Source organism: Leuciscus leuciscus (genome assembly GCF_965113295.1).
Source record: "Leuciscus leuciscus genome assembly, chromosome: 4".
In the NCBI taxonomy this organism is placed as follows: domain Eukaryota; kingdom Metazoa; phylum Chordata; class Actinopteri; order Cypriniformes; family Leuciscidae; genus Leuciscus; species Leuciscus leuciscus.
This window is the reverse complement of record NC_138728.1, coordinates 33,600,718-33,622,198: the sequence shown is the minus strand read 5'-3', so window position 1 is coordinate 33,622,198 and position 21,481 is coordinate 33,600,718. Positions and strand designations below refer to the sequence as shown.

Sequence of the window (21,481 nt, the reverse complement as noted above, 5' to 3'; positions counted from 1 at the left end):
TGAACTTCTTTCGAGTCATTTTGAAATCTACACACACACACACACACACACACACACATTTTTTTCTTCTATAATAACATACTTTTTTAGACATTGTCAACAAACAGTACACAACTTATTGGCATAACTGCTTTCTACCAAAACAATGAAAACAATTAAAGCAGGTTAACTTTTAGCTAATTTAGCGTCACTGCAACAACAACCATGCACTTATATCAGTCTCTATCCCATGCATTTTCTACAGTGCACTTTAGACAGCGTCAACAAACACAAATTTTCTAATTCACCCATTTTAATTTTGGAAGCTATATATATATATATATATATATATATATATATATATATATATGTGTGTGTGTGTGTGTGAATCAGTCAATAATTTATGACAGCATTATTACATTACTTGCATATTGTTTTATTTCATGTTGAAAAGTTGTGATGAGCCACAATGTAGTAGTTATGAATTTGTAGTATTGTTAAAAATTGATGATTTATTTCGGTGTTTTATTATATAATTTTGCGTCATTTATCATTAACGTCACAGCCCGGTCTCACCCCAAAACGTCATATACTGACGCGTCTTGACCATGCGTCAACATACGACGAAAAGGGTACCCCTTTAACGTCAATATGAGACGCAGACAGAAGCGCACCAGCAGCGCCTCCTAGCGGTACCCTAACGCATACCTAAACCTACCCATAACCCGAATCGTCACACATGGACGTTATGGGGGTACCCTTTTCGTCGTATGTTGACGCATGGTCAAGACGCGTCAGTATATGACGTTTTGGGGTGAGACTGTGTCAGACTGTAAAACAGACCAATCTGCCAACCATTCTTTATTCTGAACATTTACAATGTTGGATAATTTTTGTGGGCTAATTTAATACTGAAAATCTTATATTCCCCTATGATCGTACCTTAAGTTACATGATTGTATGCGAAAAAATTTACTTGAATTTAATTAGCTAACGTTAACTTTGCTAGCCTACACATTTGGTGCAGAAAACTGTATATTTATAATGTCTTATTCTATCATAATCGTCCTAAGAAATGGCCACCTTACAAAACTAAAGTTTCTAAACACAACTTATTGTCCTGATTCAACAGTTTTAGATGTGTAAATGTAAGAATAATAGATCCATGTATATTAATGTACTGTACTTACCGAGAGGAAAATCGCAATGAACTTTGGGATAACCCGGTGACGTCAGCGTAATTGTTTTAAAGGACTTAATAATAAACAAAAAAATATATAAATAAATGATTAATTGAACACAATCGTAGCATATTATATTTATTAAAATAAAATAAAAATCCGATAAAAATCTGTTATCCAGCATGCTTTAGTTAAAGGAGTAAACTCACCGCTGAATGCGGTTGCACACCATGTGCGTTGTTAAACTCACCACTGATGAACGCGCTAAACCTTTGATATCAGATTGCGAGAGTTTTAAAACATCAAAAACCAGTTGGAGAGCCAGATAAAAATTATCTGGGGGCCGCCATTTGACTCGCCCTGGCATAGATCGTTTTTTTGTAGCCTATTCATTTTTATTTTTGTAGTATAGTCTTGTTGTAATGGCAGACAACATGTTGTGGTGTGCTTACCCAAGACGTCAAATTTCAACGTTGAACGTCCCCGGTTCAATCTATAGGACTACCCTGCTCGTTGAAAAATGACGCCAGGGTTCCTGGACCATGCGTCAGACATTTGACGTGTAGGGAGTGAGACTGTGTTGGTTTTTTAAGGTTTCCTTTTTGAGTGAAACTCTTTTCACACTGTTGGCAGGTGAAAGGCTTCTCTCCAGTGTGAATTCTCATATGTTTTTTAAGGCTTCCTTTTTTAGTTAAACTCTTTCCACACTGATGGCAGATGCAATAATTCTTAGATACGTTTTTCTGACCTTTTCTTTTATGTGAAGTCTTTTTAGTCTCTGTGGATTTTTCTCCAGTCATGACATCATGATGTTCATCACACTGATCTTTCTCATCATTTTCATAAAATTCTTGACTTTCTTCTTTCAGTGTCATGAGGTCTAAAGCAAAAAAACAACAACATGCAAATTAACACCAGTTTAATAGCACAAAAGAACAGACATCAAAATACTGCATTAACGCATCAAAGCAAACAACATGTGTGCTAGATCCTATACCTAATATGTTAATGAAAGTGGAGTTACCTTATCTCAGAATCTTTTCTCAATAAGAAACTGTATTCTTTAGGACACATCCAAAAAAGCAAGACAGTCTAAGAGAGAGCTGGCAGTAATGAAACCCCTTACCACTTGACCCAAGAGAATTGGTTTATTATGGGCCAATCCCAAATCTGCCATTCATATCTAAATTTTTTGAAAAATAATGTCCTCTCAACTATGTTGAGACACTGTGCTTCAGTCAGGATAGACCACAACATTATCTTGCATAGCTTGAGAATGATGTTGGCATTAGTGGACAAGCATTAGCATGGTTTAGGTCTTATCTGCCTGACTGCTACCACATGTGTCTGAATGCAGATGTCTCATCAAACAAGTGTGGAGTGCCACAAGGCTCAGTATTGGGTGCTCTGCTTTTCTCCTTATATACACTTTCCTTGAGGGACATTTTCATTAGTTTTTACTGTTATGGCAATGATCCTCAATTTGATATTTCCTTTCAACATATGACAGTCCACAAAAGTGGGTGAATTGTTTGCCTGCCTGCCTGACATTAAACAGTGTAATGTAACTAACAATAGCTATTTACACTGAACAAAATTATAAACGTAACACTTTTGTTTTTGCCCCCATTTTTCATGAGCTGAGCTCAAAGATCTAAGACTTTTTCTATGTACACAAAAGGCCTATTTCTCTCAAATATTGTTCACAAATCTGTGTTAGTGAGCACTTCTCCTTTGCCGAGATGATCCATCCACCTCACAGGTGTGGCATATCAAGATGATGATGATTAGACAGCATAATTATTGCACAGGTGTGCCTTAGGCTGGCCACAATAAAAGCCCACTCTAACATGTGCATAGTAATTTTGTAACTACCTCACTAACTGTATTTTTTTGCACCATTTGTTCTTAGCGCAGATCGCAGCTAGTAGGTCACAAGCTCTCTGTAAAGTAATGCGTAGACGCATTATATGACGTTTAACCTCAATGATCCAATAGCAGCCTTCAAACATGTGAGAAGAAGTTGTGTTGAAATGCTGTGACTTTTGGTTAGTTCAATTAGAACATTTAAGTAGCTTTTATAAATGTGCCATTGATTTTTTTTTTTTTACTGGTGTGCTTCTTGAGGCAAAACAATGGCACTGACATATTTTACAACGAGTCAGTGAGAGTTGCTTTCAGTTAAAACAGCTCAAACATGAATATTAGTCTGGGACTAGCTTAAGACTTTTAGGGTTAGTGTCTAATCTTTTAATTATCCTACAAAAATGAAGCTGAATTCAAGCTTTCAGAAAAGAAAACAGAGAAAGCTGCAGGCGCTGACATTCACATTTACGCTGTTTGTCTTAATGTGAAGAATATCCCACATGTGTTGCTGCCACATGGAGTTCAGGAGAAGAAACACTCATCCTAGATCAACTTAAAGAGGACCTATTATGCAAAATCCCCTTTTACATGGCGTTTGAACATAAATGTGTTGGCAGTGTGTGTACACAACCACCCTATAATGGTTAATATTACCCACCCACACTCTTTTTTTAAATCCCCATAAATCATAAGCAGTGTCTCAGAAAAAGCTGTTTATGTGTTTTTGACAGTTTAAGCGCTATAGAAGAGAACTTAGTTTAATAATCACGGGATCCGCCGTCTGACATCCAGCTTTCTGTGCGCGTGCTTCGGACGTGTGCGCTCAGAAAACCATACATCCGAAGTTTAGACTGATATGGTTTTAAAATGCATGCATATAACAAACTTTCATGATGATGAAGAGCTGCAATGCAACGTGAACGTGGTAGAGATGATAATTAAAACAATTATAGCTTGATTCAATGAATAACGAGTGCTACAAGACTGGTTAGATACAGATGAGAAGATCCCTTATAGAAAACAACTGAAAAGTTTATAACTAACATTTACTTTATTCAAAAAGGTTCAAAAGAAGACCAACCTGTTTGTTCCTCATTTTCTTCTTGTTTCACACTGAATACTTCTTCAATCCTAATGTCTTCACTCTCCTCTTTAATAAACACCATCTTTATAATAGTGTCATGTGGATCTCAGTCGCTTCATCAGGACTTTTTCTGTGTGTTTGTCCTGTTTAAGATGAGAATAATTAACAGAAAGAAAAATAAATCCACACTACATCTCTAGGTTTAAATCTCAATCAGCTCTAGTTCAGTAGTTCAGTTCACTGGTAAGAGAGTCAGTCAGAGCGAGAGTTAATGGACTTAAACCTGATTAGACTAAAAATTTACTAGCACTAAAATGTAATAAAAGAATACATATTACACAGGCACTTAATATTTATTATTTATATTTAGAATTTTAATAAATACATTTAATATATTACACTACTTTAATAACTACAATTGTCATTACACGTGCGGTTTTTCTCTTTTTTGCGTTTTTAAAGGGATTGTGTTACTTTTGTGTCTATTTTCAGAATAAAAGAATAATAAAAAATGTTTAAATGCAAATAATACTGATATATCAGCGAAAATGGACTGTAAAAATATATAGGCACATAAATATAATTAGGCTACAGAATTCTTTAATTATTGTACGTCATCAGCTCAATTTAGGGACCATATGGTTTTTCACTTATTCATACTTTTTAGAGACCCTGTTTGTATTGTTTATATTTTCAGAAAAGAATAATAAACTATTTGAAAAGTAAATAATAATAACACATAAAATGACTGTAAAAATATAATTACATCTACATCATTCTTTAATTATTGCAAATAACATCACTTGAATGCATTTATAAATCAATTAAATAAAAAATAAATAAAACAATTATTACAGATTTCAATTTCACGATGTAACTAGAGATTACGTCCAGCTTGGATCCAGCCTCTTATGAAGACTTCTGATGACACAGCACCTTTGAATAGATGAAACCTACCCCTGCAAGGACTCCAGAACATCAAACATGGATGACTATACAAAATGATCATTTTATCATTGCTTTAACATGCACATTAATTTAGCTTAAATGCATATATGATATTTGTAAATACTATAATTTGTGGTATCTTATAACTGTATTTTCTGATATCATCTCATAAAATGCTATACAAACTCTAAGCACTTTTTACTGTAGAATTTTTTTTTTTAGGAAGCTTTGAACATGGCTCTTTACACACTGCACAATCAGCGCCTATTGCATTTTCTGCACAATTCGTGGTGCTGTTTCTCGGCCGCCTCAGAGGGTGCGTTAACTGGACATTATCCTATTATAGAAGGGCTACTACTCTAACAAAATACAAATTTTAAGCAGTTTTTACTGTGGATTTTTTTTTTTTTAGGACGCTTTGAACTTGACACATTACACAATGCACAAAGACCCGCCTATTGCAGTTTCTGCACATTTCACGGCGCTGTTTCTCGACCGCCTCAGAGGGTGCGTTAAAGTGGACATTATCACATTTAGTATAGCTACTCCTCTAACGAAATCCAAATTTTGAGCAATTATTACTGTGGAAGTATTTTTTTATGAAGCTTAGAACTTGACAATACACAATGCACAAAGAGCATTTTCTGCACAATTCGTGGCACTGTTTCTCGGCAGCCTCAGAGGGTGCATTAAAGTGGACATTATCCCATTATAGTAGAGCTACTACTCTAACAAATTCCAAATTTTAAGCATTTTTTACAGTGGAATTCTTTTTTTATGAAGCTTTGCATTTGACACATTACACAATGCACAAATAACTGCTTACTGCGCCTTCAGCCCAATTCGCGGTGCTGTTTCTCAGCCGCCTCAGAGGATGCGTTAAATTGGACATAAGCCCATTATAGTAGAGCTACTTCTCTAATGAATTATTCATTTTGAGCAATTATTACTGAGGAATTACTTTGAACTTGACATTACACAATGCAAAAAGAAACGCCTCTATCGTACATTCAGCCCATTTCGCGGCGCTGTTTCTCAGCCGCCTCAGATGGTGCGTTAAAGTGGTCATAAGCCCCTTATAGTAGAGCTACTCCTCTAACGAAATACAAACTTTAAGCACTTTTACCTGTAGAAGTTTTGTTTAATGAAGCTTTGAACATTACACAATGCACAATGAGCCGTATTGTGCCTTCAGCCCATTTTGTGGAGCTACTTCTATGCAATATGACTGGCCATATATCTATGTATATTTATATAAAACCTATATTTTTGATATTGACGGTTTCATAGTGATAACATCTTATAACAATTTCATAAAGTTTTCATATAGGATAAGATAACCAAAAAAAGTTTAGTAAATGATGAAGATAAATGAATTTCTTTGTTTAAGATTGGACAAAATGTATTTTCAGTTCTTCAAATCCAATTGTTATAGTTTTATTATAGTATTTTATTATTGTTATAGTGACAGAAAATTTATACTTGAAATTCACATACAGTCATTTGTCAACGCTTTTCACAATACATAATTTCAAAGCAGCTTTACAGAAAATGCAGGTTTCTATTACAAAACCGCAATAGGATTTTATGAGATATCAGAAAGCACAGTTATAAGATTAGTATTTACACAAATTAGTATTTACAAATATCATAGAAGATGCATTTAAGCAAAATTAGTGTGCAGTTTAAAGCAATGATAAAATGATCGTTTTTGAATAATCATCCATGTCTGATGTTCTGGAGTCCTTGCAGGGGTAGGTTTCATCTATTCAAATGTGTCTGAAGTCTTCATAAGAGGCTGGATCCAAGCTGGAGCATAATCTCTGGTTACCTTTAATTTGTAATAATAATAAAAAATAAATAAAGTTGTTTTTTTTTTTTTATAAATTCAAATTATGTTATTTGCAATAATTAGGCAAGAATGATGTAGGCCTAATAATATTTTTTACAGTCATTTTATGTTATTATTATTTACCTTTCAAAATAGTGTATTATTCTTTTCTGAAAATAGATAGGCCTACAATATAAACAGGGTCCCTAAAAAGTGTAAATGAGAGAAAAACCACACATGGTCCCTAAATTGAGCTGATGACGTACAATTTTTAAAGAATACTGTAGCCTAGTTATATTTATATGCCTTTATATTTTTACAGTCCATTTTCGCTGATATATCAGTATTATTTGCATTTAAACATCGCTTATTATTCTTTTAGTCTGAAAATAGACACAGTAACACAATACCTTTAAAAAACGCGAAAAAGAGAAAAACCACATGGTCCTCAAGTTGAGCGTCAATAAGAAGCCAGCAAACGCGGAAGTTCGCGTCATTTAAGGTGGAATGGATAGCGTCAATAAGAAGCTGCGAATAAGAAGCTGGATTCAGCCTCGTAAGTGGCATAGAGAGCTAAATGAGCTGCACATATTCTGTTACTCATGTATCGATTCACTTTTACTCATAAATAATAACGTTCATACACCGTTACATTCAACAACTATTAAGCCATTTTACAAAAAAGAAATTAATCTAAGATTGCCTGACCGGGTTGCATTGATTTAAACACTAAATGTTTAAGAACACAAACCTTTCTTCAGCCGAATCCCAACAGATAGAGGAGCGCGGCGCATACTTATGACGTCACAACACATAGCCAAAATAAAAGTCCCATTCAGACGCTGCTGTCTAAAAAAGTGGATAGAAATGAACATACAATAAACAAATCATTAAAGAGATGTCAGAATATTTCAGAGTTTAATTATTTGTGAAATACATAAATTAATGTTGTCCAATGATGTGTTGAAAATATTTAGAACCTCTAATGAAAAAGAAAAAAAGTGCGAGATGTGTCTAAAATGCAAAATGGTATACTGTATAGGCGTACTGTATAGGCGTACTGTAGCTAATCAATTTTAGGTTACTTAGGAACATTTAATTCGATACTGAGTAATATGACTATGGACTTAAAGCCCATAAGAAATTTTACCATGATGTACTATAGTACATACCACGGTATACCATAGTAGTACCATGGTACCTTACATATAACCATGGTACATACTATATAGTACTTCAGATATTATCATGGTACCATGGTGCTGTAGATGTTACTATGGTACATAGTATGGTACCTCAGATATAACCATGGTACATTCTGCTGTACAGATATTACCATGGTACATACTACCTCAGATATAACCATGGTACCTCAAATATTGCCATGGTACTTTGCACGGTACTGCAGACATAACTATTACCATGGTACATCTTGAGCAAATAAATAAATAAATAATATAAAACAAACCACACTTGAGTATTTTGAAAACCAAAAACACTGTACCCACACAAGTACTAGTAACTGATTGATGAGGGCTCAAGCAACATCTAGCATGACCCATTGTCCTCCTACCCATTGTCCCACTTAACAAGTAGTTTTACAAGTAGTTTTACTTTTGATACTTTAACTACTGTTTTACTAACAAATTCATTAGGAATACAGTGTAAAATAAATTAATACAATAATCATCTATTAAAAAAAAGAACAATATTGCAATAAAGAAGTCTTGCTTATCAATTTTCATTGGTTTAATTTACCCAGAGATTATGGTGTAGAGACACATTACAAGCCATTAGAGGGCGCTATTTGCACTCGCGCTTCCCGCTTCTCGTGTTGCCTAGGATACAGACCGCAGTGGTAATTGTACACAAATAGTCTTTTTGGAAATATGTAACGTTACGCTCTTTATGAATTTAGTAACTGTACAATTGAAGTTGGCTGGTTGCTTATTGAGGGTGATTATGATCCTGACGTGGACAAAGAATATGTGGTATGGTGGTCCCAAAACGGTAAAACGACTGCTTGGACTGACAAGATATTGTCAATTAACGGTAAGTTTAGCTAATGTTAAGTTATAGTTTCACTCAGCTAGCATAACATTAGATTAAGATTAGTTTGTCATTGTATCTGTAATATCTGTGTCTGTATATATGTACCTGTTTGTACTTTATGTCTATGTATCTATCTGTAACGTGTCTGTTCTCCTTTCCTTTCCTTCTTTTCTCTCTTTAGGTGAAGTTAAATCTGTCTTCCCAGAAAAGTCGGATGCTGAAATTAAGGGATTCATTCGCCAGAAGTTGTCAAATGCAGCCAAGATCATAAAAAGACAATCATGCTAAATCTATGGAAAAATAAAATAAAATGGGAAAAACATTTTTTAGTTTACTGTCTTTTTATTTGCCTGAGCTAAATATTTAAATTCATGTACATTTGACAGTTGTAGGTATGGTACAAATACCATGGTACACGTCCCATTGTACTATTAAAAATACCATGGTCTATGTACCATGGTGCATATCATATGTACTGTCAAAAATACCGGGGTACTAGTACCCAGAGCCATATAGAGAGAGAGTTGCGACAACGGAAGTTCAAAATGCTTAGTTGTCACGTGATTCGCGTAGACCTCAGATAGTTCCAGGAAGTGCTTCAGCGACAATTCAAATCGATGGAGTTAGAGAGCAGGGGTGCGTTCTCCGATAACGTTGTCTCTTAGCGCGCTACGAAGACTCAAAAGGTACACCTTAACTACAGGTATACATTTCCTACGTGTGTTCTCCGAACTATACCTTAGGATGTTGCTTAAGGTAAACCTTCTTAAAGGGATACTCTACCGTTTTTTCATATTAAACTATGTTATTCCCTTAACTAAGACGAGTTGATACATACCTCTCTCGTCTCAGTGCGTGCACTAAATCCCTCTGTCTTGCGGCGAAACTTTGTTAGCCCAGTTCATTTAATATGGGCCAAGCAGAGAAGCTACCAAACACCTCCACGTTTTCCCTATTTAAATACAGTTACTCGCGAAGTGTAACTCGACCTAGGACGGTGACACAAAACAAAACGTTGCGCTTTTCTAAGCGTGTAAAATGGATAACTATTTTGTATGGCGGAATACCATAGCAAGTGCTTGTAAGCACTTCGACTTGGCGCAGTAATATCTTCACTCGTGAAAAATCCTCTCACCGGCCCCCGCTCCCTCTAGTGAAGATATTACTGCGCCAAGTCGAAGTGCTTACAAGCACTTGCTATCAACTCGTCTTAGTTAAGGGAATAACATAGTTTAATATGAAAAAACGGTAGAGTATCCCTTTAAGTTCGACCTTAGCAGGTGCTGTCCATGGTGGAGGTGCTGAATAGGTTGAAATCGATGCCTCGATGATCGATTGTGCGCTCTTTCCTTCACAGCGGTATAGGTAAAGTATTGAGAAAACAATGTTCTTTATAAAGAAGCGTTTTAGAAATAGTACAAACTGCATTTATCGGGGCTCATTGAAATATGTACATGCAGAAATAAATATGAGTATGTGTTTATAATTTAGCAAGTGTGCAATCCCAAACCCTCACGGCCATAAGTGTGTTAATGTTCTCCACAACGTATGCTGATTATCCACCAGCCGTATCACATTATTGGCGTAAATCGCTCATTTGTGTAATTGGATGATTTCCTCAATAAAAGCGCAAACATGAGAGACATACCGACATTCACTATGTCGGGAAAAAAAGTCAGCAAAAAGAGATCGGCCAGCTTCACTGCTGCCGAAATGTCTATACTGCTGGATGAGGTGGAACACCACAAAGGTGTATTATTCGCTAGTTTCCGCACAACGGTCTCCAACAAAAAAAAAAAAGAACTCTGGGAAAGCATAGCCATGAAATTGGCAGCGTCTGGTTCCTGCCCATTGAGACAGTGGGACGTGATCCGTAAAAAATGGCACGATTTTGCCAGCGCTGCCAAAGCGAGAGGCGCAGCAGTCCGGAGAGACCGGGAAAGAACTGGTGGGGGACCCAGCTCTGTGCCTGCACTCAGTCGCGATGAGGAAAGGGCCCTGGCAATCCTTGGAGAAGCGGCCTCACAGGGTATCTCAGGGGGGATTGATCTGAGAGCAGGTGTGGATACATTGCCGCAGAGCACTTAATCTTTACCTCCTCGACCCAACACACCCTCTTCCCCTGCCAGCACTGACAGCGCTTCTTCAGCACCGGCGTCACCACACCTGTCCGCACCTTCACTACCATTGACAGAGGTAGCCCAGCACCAGCAATCCGGCTCCAGAAGGCGTCCTTTAATCCGATGCGACTGCAGTGATGAGCTGGTGAAGCTAGAAAAAGAGAAGCTACAACTTCTGCGGGGAATGGAGCAAGGGCTACAAGAGGCAAACGACATCGCCCGAGCCACGCTGGAGGTGGAAAAGGCAAAGGTTCATATTATGGAAAAGCAGTATGCTTTGTCCGAGGCACAGTTTCAAAGGCCATCAATTTCCGTTCCAATAATACTCCCAGATCAAGGTAAGGTTTTATGATGTTTGGTAGAGTGTCATGTTGTTTTTAATCTAACTATTCTTTTACGTTACAGGTGAACCATCGCCGACCCAGTAACAGGCTTATTCACATTTTTCTGTTTTCTGTGGTGTGCCTTTTCAAATTTACTTTCAAAAGTATTTTCAAATAAAACACGATTAAAAGCAAAACTGTTGTCATCAATGTTGGGTTTGCAGATCATCTTTAACCCTCTGAGGTCTAAGGGCATTTTTTCACTTTTTCTTCGATTTTACATATCTTATTAAATTCACATTTTAAAGGCAATTACATAACACAATCCCATGTGTTTTATATCAAAATGTGCAGAGAAAACCCAGCTCTCTTAATGATGAGGTCACCACTTGTCCTAGAGCATTGTGTAAAGAGAGAGAGAGGGATAATTTGGCTCTAAAAGATGAAAAATATAAGTCCGATTTTTGAAATTCTTCAAATCTCTTGTGGAAACATACCATTACTCATGTGGACGAATTATTTTGGTCCTTGATATGGGTTTGCCAAAGTCTTAGGGTCACAAAAGTAGTGTAATATATGAATAAAATAGTTGATAATAAATAAGAATTGTCTAAAGTGACATTTTGAAAAAACGTTTTTTAGTACAAGTTTTGTCTGTGACTCTACCTTTTACCAAATGTTAGAGGGACTGAGATAAAATAGGACTAAAATAACTTCCTTCTACATATCAAGCTTTATGGGATGTGTGCAACTGAAAAAGTAGCATTACAACAGGTTTTTCTTTCAAGCAAAACTTTTACTTTGTGAAAAAAAACTCACTACTAACAATATTCACAAAATGTACACATTTTCATGTTTTCTTGTCTACATTACATGTCAACTTTTCAAAAAATGTTTTCAAACCAAAGATGAACTATATATTAGAAATAACACAGAAACCCACCACTATTTACAATATTTACACAATGTGCATGTTTTCATGTTTCAGTTTTTCAGCTGTCATGCCATGCTGCAAAACAGTTTCTGTCCAGCTGCATGCAAAGCGCAACATCACACTCCCTGCATTTCCAAGGTGTGTCCTTTCTCTGGCCTTGGCTTTGGCAATGCTCACACCTGCTGCGACCTGTAGTGGCTTTTGTGGAAGAATCTGCTGCATGAACGGCAATTGGCACAGGAATATGACCTGCAGGTACCGGGACTGGAGCAGTATGGAGAGGCTTACCACAGAGTTCAACAGTCAGCTCCTCCATGAAAGCTTTGTGTGTCATGGGTGTTGTTTGCTGGGCCAGACAGAGTTCCTTGTGGAGGATGTAGCTGTTGGTGGTGGCAATGTCCAGAAAATGGTAAAACAGGTGTCTGTACCAGCGCATTGTTTTGTGTTGTGCAGAGTAATACTGAATGAGCTGGTCTGAATGATCACCTCCCCCCATGTGTTCATTGTACTCCATAACTGGTGTGGGACAGGGGATTGATGTCCTTGTCCAAGAGCCATCTTGTTGTTTCACCCTCCTCTGCACAGCGCTACCAGAGTATGCTGTGTGAAGTGTGAAGTGTGGAGCAGACTGATACTTCCCTCGTGTCCATCCATTTCACATAGATGAGGGGGCCGTCCCGGATCCATCTTATGGAGCCTCTTTCTGACTTCTTTGTGAGGGCGTTATTTGTTGTACGAGGGCAGTCCTTGCGGTTCTCCCTGTAGGTCCCACAGGCAGCAAATTTTTGCTCATGGAGAGCCCTGAAGAGCTTGGGGCTGGAATAAAAATTGTCCATGTAAATGTGGTAGCCCGTGCCAAGGTAACCTGGTTGTACCAGGGACATCACAACATCATAGGAAAGGCCATGTCCAGAGGGGATGTCACTTTTGCCGGTGTAAATGGAAAAGTCCACTGTATAGCCATTCCGTGAGTCTGCCAAGACAAACAACTTGAATCCCCACTTTATCGGTTTTGCCTTCATGTACTGCGTCATCCCAGTTTTGGCCTTTGATGCAACCATTCTTTCATCCACAGCCACATCTCTGTGAGGATGATAAAATGACTTGCAGGCATTTTTGATGGTGTTCATCAGGGGTTTCAGTCTGAAAAGTTTGTCATGGTCGGCTGTGCCCTTTTTTTTGTCGTTCTGGACATCCTCTTCAGGGTCGCTAAGGTGAAGGTTCCAAGAAAGTGCTCTGTATCTGTCCCGTGGCATGATCTGTACTGGAAGTGGCAAAGAAAAGAAGTGATTCTGTCTCCAGTAATCTGCAATGCTGTCGAGTTTCACCATGGCCATGTACAGAAGCAGTCTAATGTACTTGTAAAACTCCCCAATGTTCACATCTAACCATTTATATTTCTTTCCCTGTGCCATTTGTTTAGCAGCCTGCTTGTTTGTGTTTTGGCACAGTGTTTGTATGGTTTGTACAGGGAAGAAAAGTTTGAAGAGGTCGAGGGGTGTATATGTGGAAGTGGAGCTGAGCTGTGGCCCTGGTGTTCGAGCTGGTTGAAACCTGGAGACAGGGGGAGCGATGTCTGGGTCTTTTTCCGCCTTCCAAGACAGTGGAGTTGGCTGCTGTGTAGGTGGGGGTGCTGGTTGATGCTGGAGGATACGGGACCTCTTGGCTGGCCGGGTTGGTGATGATGGTTGCTGTGTAGGTGGGGGTGCTGGTTGATGCTGGGGGGTACGGGACCTCTTGGCTGGCCGGGTTGGTGATGATGGTTGCTGTGTAGGTGGGGGTGCTGGTTGATGCTGGGGGGTACGGGACCTCTTGGCTGGCCGGGTTGGTGATGATGGTTGCTGTGTAGGTGGGGGTGCTGGTTGATGCTGGGGGGTACGGGACCTCTTGGCTGGCCGGGTTGGTGATGATGGTTGCTGTGTAGGTGGGGGTGCTGGTTGATGCTGGAGGATACGGGACCTCTTGGCTGGCCGGGTTGGTGATGATGGTTGCTGTGTAGGGGCTGGTGGTGACCTGGTGGCAGGCACAGGTGAGGCTGCCTGTGTTACACTGGGCCCTAGCTGTGAATCCTCTCTGAAAACAAAAAAAACCCCACAAAAACAAATTGCATTATCAATTTCATTGAAATAAAGTTTACACCTCCTCTCTTGATTTCATTCCAGATCTCGCTCTCTCTCACACACACACACACACACACACACACACACATCAATCTACTAACAAGAATGTGGAGGATGTGTGAGGATTTGACATATCCTTCAGCTAATCTTCTCTTTATCTATTCAAATTGATCACATGTGCTAGCTGTCCTGTCCACCCCAAATCACAGCAAATAACACCTGAATGAGATGTGTGAATACTGTCTCTTCCATTTCAAAACTCTACAGAGATTTACAATTTTACATTCAGTATAAATATAGGCCTACTAAACATAAATAAATAAATTGATATGAAAGGTCAAGCCACATCTATACAAGTATAAACAATATGATAAAATAGTAAATGGCCAAAACATATTGATTCATCACTACAAGAGATAATGTTATTCAAATTGTGAATGGAGGTGAATAAATATTATTACATTAGTTATCAAAAGGAGACCACCAAGAACAGCCTACATCGTTACTATTTGTAAGTGTACCCTAGTTTTACACAAGAAAATAACTTTTACAGAAAGTAAACGCTTTGCATAAGGCGCAAGTTCAGATAAGTTACACAAAGCAGCACAGCTTATTTTAGTCAAGATGGTCACAGTTAGCCAAGCACAAAGTGCACCATGCGAACAAGGTTTTTATAAAATAAATACGCTTACCCGTCTTTAACTGGATCTCTTCTGTGATCATAATCCTCATCTTCATCAGAAGAAAATCCATCAGGCTCGGAAACTCGCCTTTCATCCTCATCGCTGCTCTCAAAAACCACCGCAAGTACGTCTTTCAATGTCATCGCCATTATCTCTCCTCGTCTTCTTCTTACTTTTCCTCTTCTTTATATATGTTTTTGCCATGTTTTTTTCGCGGACTTTTTCTTTCGCGGACTTTTTTACTCTTTCTCTCTGCATGTCACTCAGCTTGGTATTTTCCTCACTGTGAGGAGGAGATGGGAGGGTACTTATGGATTTCACCCGCATCTATTGGTTGGCTTCACACAAAATGCAGACAGGCAAGCTAGCCCACCAATCACGCAAGGTGAACGGTCTTCTTCTTTTTTTTTTTTCTTTTTTTTTTTGGGTGAACGGTCATCTTGTATTCCCTCTTGCTCTCTGTGTGAGTCACGTACAATCTCGCTAGAATAAGGACGTTGAAGCTGAGAATCTATCGATTACGGCAAAATCAGAACCATTTATGTGTGCTTTACAATCGCGGAGATATTAATAGAAACATTTAGTCAACATCGAGTTGACGCGCCCGCGCGTCATCCGACCTCAGGGGGTTAAAGGAAATATCCTTTTCCATCTCATGAAAGTGTGTGTAAGAAGTTTACATTACTTTTAATTGGGGTGTTTTTAGGCATGCAAAAAGCAATGAGTGACACTTTTCCCCAAGTATATAATATACCCGTATCCACATCATCAATTTTCACTACGAGGTTAATGCTGTGTATTTTTTTTTTTTTTTTTTATATATATATGCATGCAAAGCCAATTGTAAGTACAAATAGCACACATGCTATAGTAGGTACACAGCGCAAGGAGATCGGGTAGCCTAGGTATTGTGACACCACCTTTTGAAGTACTAAAGTAAAAAAATAAAAAAATAAGGTGATTGGGGTTTCAGCATTTAAGTGAAATGGCATGGGAATAGGTGACAAATGAACTGTGTGCACAACTTCAATTTATTAGAGAAACACACAAATAAAGGAGGAATCTGAGTGGTCGATTTAAACAAAGAAATTGCTTGAAAAAATATTAACCAAAAATAGAGTGAATCATTTGGTGCCTCGTTTGCACACCAGCAGCGTGTAGGGCATCTCGTAATTCAGGTGGGTTGTGGAAACCTGCTTCCTCTTCCTCCTCTTCTTCCACCTCTTCTGGCAAAGCTGCACCTCCAATAACTGCAATGTTGTGTAGCATGGCTGTAGCTACTACTACTGCACAACATCTTTGTGGCTTCAGACGCAACCCTCCAGCAGATTTATGAAGGCAACGGAAACGCATCTTCCAGCACCCAATCGAGCGCTCCACCAAGTTGCGGGTACGAGCATGTGCAGCGTTGTAACTGTGCTCAGACTGCGTGGTGGGGTTGGTGACTGGATTAAGAAGGTATGTTCTTAGGGGGTAGCCGCTGTCTCCTAAAAAAATGCTCTGCCCAAAAACTCTTCTTTCTGCGTCTTGACCCACCGCTGAATTGGCCCACACAAAGCTGTCGTGTGTGCTACCAGGCCACTTTGCCACTACGTCTGTAATCACTCCCCTGTGATCAACTACCACTTGGACATTGATAGCCGCGAAGCCCTTGCGACAAATGAAGGCCTGGTCGAGTGCTGATGGGTTGGAGATGTGAATAAGTGTCCCGTCCACAAGGCCAATTACTTGCGGGATACCCGCAATGGCATGGAAGCCTTGATGTGTCTCCATCACTTCGTGCATTGTGAAAGGCATACGTATGTAATCAGTGGCGTGGCGAAGCAGTACGTTTGTGACTGAGTGAACGCACAGCCACACTGAGGTCTTACTCAGCCCATATCCATCCCCAACAACCTCCAGAAAACTCCCCACGGCATAAAAACGAAGAGCTGAATTTCGGGGCTGAGGGGGTAGCTCCGTCGAGTTTGTCTTGACAAATCTGGGCCAACAAGATGCAAGAGCTGCAGAATTTGCTCCCGTGGCAGGCGCATTTTTTTTACAATGGTCTCTTCTGACATGGTAGTCAGTGGACTAAAGTGTTCTCTTATAAAGTAGTTGACATACAGTACACTAACTGGCTCCGCGGACGGCGCCGTCTTTGATTTAAAACAAGTACTCGCTGTCTCGCTGCCATAGCTATAAAGTTTGTGTAAACTCATCTTTCTTTATATAGACTCCTAAGCCTTTTCTGTCAAATGGTTCGCCAGCTGATGTGCCTTAGGATAGTAGCCTAATTAAAAAAAGCTAACAACCATTAGTGTATGGAAACTTTATTAATGAAAACACTTCCATACACTGGGTGTAGGCTATAACAACTTAAGTATTTTATGTGTAAAATTTTAAAGTAAAGTAAAAATGTAATTTTAATACTAAATCAGATTTTATATTAAATGTTCATATAAAATGTTCTATGTGTAATTAAACTGCGATGTAAAAAAGCTTTTTGCGTAGTGGTGGCCACTAGCGGTATGAACCGTCAGCAGCGATAAGGTATAGCTAAGAGCGCTCCAGACCAACCTTACGAACGTATGACTTACAGAAGGTATACTTAACTAAGAAGGTTTCGCAAACCACGTATTAACGATAAGGTACTTCTTAAGGTACAACTTAAGAACGACGTAGCGTTAAGGTAGTTTCGGAGAACGCACCCCAGAACTGTGATTTTTGGTAGTTTGTAGTCAATAAATTAATTAATTGATTTACAATATGTATATAATACACTGATATGTGAATGTAGTATGTGTTTGTAGTTACAGTAATTTTATTTTTAAAAGATACAAATCTGCTAGTATTTAATGTTTATAGTGGTCAACCAGCGTTGCCTGCCGTTTGTTAACATATTTCTGGCTATGTACGTTAACTGTTACCTTGGTTAAAGACCGTGTTGCAGTTGTTTTGAAGTATTTCAAGTATTTCATTTAGTTTCGCGTTTAAAGTCTGTGTAGAGAGAATGGTGTCGTCTTAGCGGCCCCTAATTTAATAACTAATGATCGTTCCGACGGAAGCGAATCAATGAACAATAACTTTAGCTGGAAAATAACTTTATTAAAGAACCGCTATAAAGCCAAAACAATCCCTGTTACCATAAATTATACGTGTATCTCTGTAAAGCTGTTTTGAAACAATCTACATTGTTAAAAGTGCTATATAAATGAAGATGACTTGACTATTTTTTTTGTTCTTAAACTAGAATATTTAAAGGTATCACGTAATGTTCACTATGGTTTCACAAGGACAGAGACTTGCAGGTAACAGGTGTTTCTCTTAAAAAAATCCATTGCAAACAAGTAAAATGTATAATTTAATTAAGTGAAATTTCATTAATCTTAATGTTTACAATGCTTATGCACCCCATGCACTTATTACTGTATAAATTAATACATAATATATTAATGTATAATATTACATTTTCAAACAAAACATGATTATTCACACACACACACACACACACATTATTTCATTAGTGTCCATGTGCATTTACTTTTACCATAATATGATAAATTCATGACCTACATCACTTTAATCTATAAAACCTATTTATTTGGTTATTTTATTATAGTAATTAAAGTATACATGATAATGCATCGTCCAGAGGAGCCTTAATGATGAGTGAAAAGGGTTGTAGATCTCTCAAATACTGGTAAAAACTGCTTTCAAGTATGGGTAGGTTGGTACACTTTCCATGTCAGGTGAATTTAAACATTTAGAAATGTTTACAGCTGAAACTTGTTTAAATTTCAAAAAGTCAAAGTTCACTACTCAAAAATATACATTACATCAGTTTTAATATATATATATATATATATATATATATATATATATATATATATATATATATATATATATACTTTTGCATTGAGTTAGCACAATGGGATTTATAAATGTTTAATAAACTGCACGTCAAGCATGTTGTTCTTGTGGTGTCTGACACAGAGAGGAGAAAATATGCTGAAACTGAAGGTGAGGGTACAGCGTCAGTGCAGGGAGTCTTCATGATCCACTGAATCCCTTTGAGCTTCTTGTGTTGAGAGAGATAAAGGAGACAGAAACGGGACAAATTATATACAGTAGTAGTATATATATATTACATGTTGTGGTATTTAGTATTATTCCCCATTAAGTCTAGTGTGATTTGTTTTTTAAAATGGCTTGCTGCTTTTAAGCATTGTTTTTAATCTCACAAATAAACTTCCATTTCCCTTTCCCATCAATCCAAAAATCAGCTGAGCTGAAACATAATATAGACAGCCTAATAGTCAACAGAAACACAATGTCTAAAAAACTCCACCCATACGTTTTTGTTACTCAAAAATGCAATCTAAAATAATGTTTTTGTTTTGTTTTGTTATTGCACATTTAATGAGGAATGAAACGGATATTCTCATTTTATCACTTCCACATATCACACTCCCCAATGTTATATTTAACCCCTGTTTAGAAGCCTTTCCCTCTTATTACACAACAAAGGATAAAACTGCATTAATAGAACGGGTTTAACCATTAATAGGCTGTTCGTGGTTTGTTATGCGCTACTAACTTTATCCAATGACCTTTTATCTGATAACGTCCCCTAAAACTACTAATTTAGAGAGCAATAATCAACTAGCATGCTTTAATACAAGTTAATTTGACTCAGATGTACTGATAATATACAATCGTATTCTTTAAACGTCTCACCTTTTATAAAAGTCCATCACAAACGGTCTGTTCTACCGCGCTGCTGCTACTTCCGGGAACTATTGAGGGGCTCCACGAGCCGCCATACGCTGTAAAAAAGCGTTCCATTGTTGTCAATGGAGTTGTCGCAACTCTCTCTCTATATGGCTCTGCTAGTACCATGGTACAAATACCATGGTAAAATTTCTTATGGGAAGGATTTCACAATTTCTTCGTTTGGTACTTTTGATTACTTTATCAAATTTTATGTTATGGTTTATCAAAAGTTATGGTTGTGTGATTTATAGATACTGGGTTCATGTATGTATTTGTGATGTTGTTCTGTTTGCGATGTCTAGATTGCAAATGCATGTTTTGTACGGGCGGCGCCGGCGCTACCATGGTTTCCAGTTTTGTATGTTTGCAGAGGATTTGATTTCGTCTATATGTCTGTTTGTCGTATGGGTTTAATGTGTCACTTTTTATTTAAAGCTTATGGCTATAGATTAAATAGTTACATGTAGTAACAAATTTTTTATCGTTGTCATGTTTGTTGTACTTGGTGTATTGGTATTGGTGTTTAGGTAATCAATTTGTTATAATTTGAAGTTGAAAAAGTAAATTTGTTATGAACAACTTTTTTTATTGTCTTGTGGTTGATGCACGTGTTTTTCGCATAAAATAAGTAGGTTATGTAATGTATAGTTGTTATGGCTTTACGATGATGTTATATGGAGAACTAATGTAACATCAATGAAGTGTTTTACATTTTAAATTGTACATATTTTAAAGATAATTTTGAAAATTGATTTAATGTGTAATTGCTTGTAGATGAGGAAATGTATATAAAAAAATTTTTTGTAAATGTTATACACATTAAATAGATGTTTTGGATTTATATGCAATTAGGATTTGATATAGGATATATAATAAATTAGATGTTATAGTTAAGTTTGGAAATGTATTTGTTGTGGTTTATTAATGTACTTTTTATGTTTTTGATTGTTTGCAACAGTAATGATGAGCAATATGGCAAAGAGAGGGAAAGTTGAAGTTGAGGGATTTCTCCACGATGTTTCGGAGATGATCCAGAGTGGAGATCGCTACAAATATTTTACAGCTGTGTTGCAGGAGGCACAAAGAAACTGTAGAGTGGTCATATTTGACCATATGAAACACAATACATTTTGCAGTGCAGAAAAAGACAGATATGTATTACAGTTTTATAATGGGCAACGTTTAATAGAGGTGGGAGATGAGTGAAAAATGTAATGGGGTCATTTACTGTTATTGTTGATATGTTATATCTTGGTAAGTGATATATTATTTTGATCCTAATGTTGGTGTGAATCAATTGGACAAATGTGGCACCTGTTAACTTGCAGGTTAAATGCTGTTAGTAATCAGTAATTGGCTTGTCACTAGGGATGTAACGATATCGTCATGTCATAATTTGATACATATCACGATAGTGAAGTGACGATTACGGCTGTCGCGACAACCGCAAAATTGTAAAACTGCGCTACCGAGAAGCCAACCGCAGAGGAATGCAAGTAACGGTTCAACGGTTAATTTTTGGCTTCAATATCTCGAGGAAAAGAGGTTTTCCCCTAGCGTAAGATACTTACGAACCTCTCGTAAGAGAACCTCTCGTAAGAGAAC

The 21,481-nt window shown here is 37.6% G+C and overlaps 1 long non-coding RNA gene across 2 annotated transcripts in view; it reads left to right on the top strand.

The window, feature by feature from the left end:
• LOC309497486 overlaps nt 1-9,263 on the top strand; it is a 27,265-nt gene extending 18,002 nt beyond the window's left edge. The window contains exons 2-4 of one of the 2 annotated variants that reach the window (XR_014205560.1): nt 5,374-7,445; nt 8,808-8,941; nt 9,123-9,263. This is a non-coding gene — a long non-coding RNA (uncharacterized lncRNA). Of the gene's footprint in view, nt 1-5,373; nt 7,446-8,537; nt 8,942-9,122 lie in introns of those variants that run through there. The other variant, XR_014205561.1, reaches the window with a different exon arrangement.
• The last annotated feature ends 12,218 nt before the right edge of the window (nt 9,264-21,481 follow it).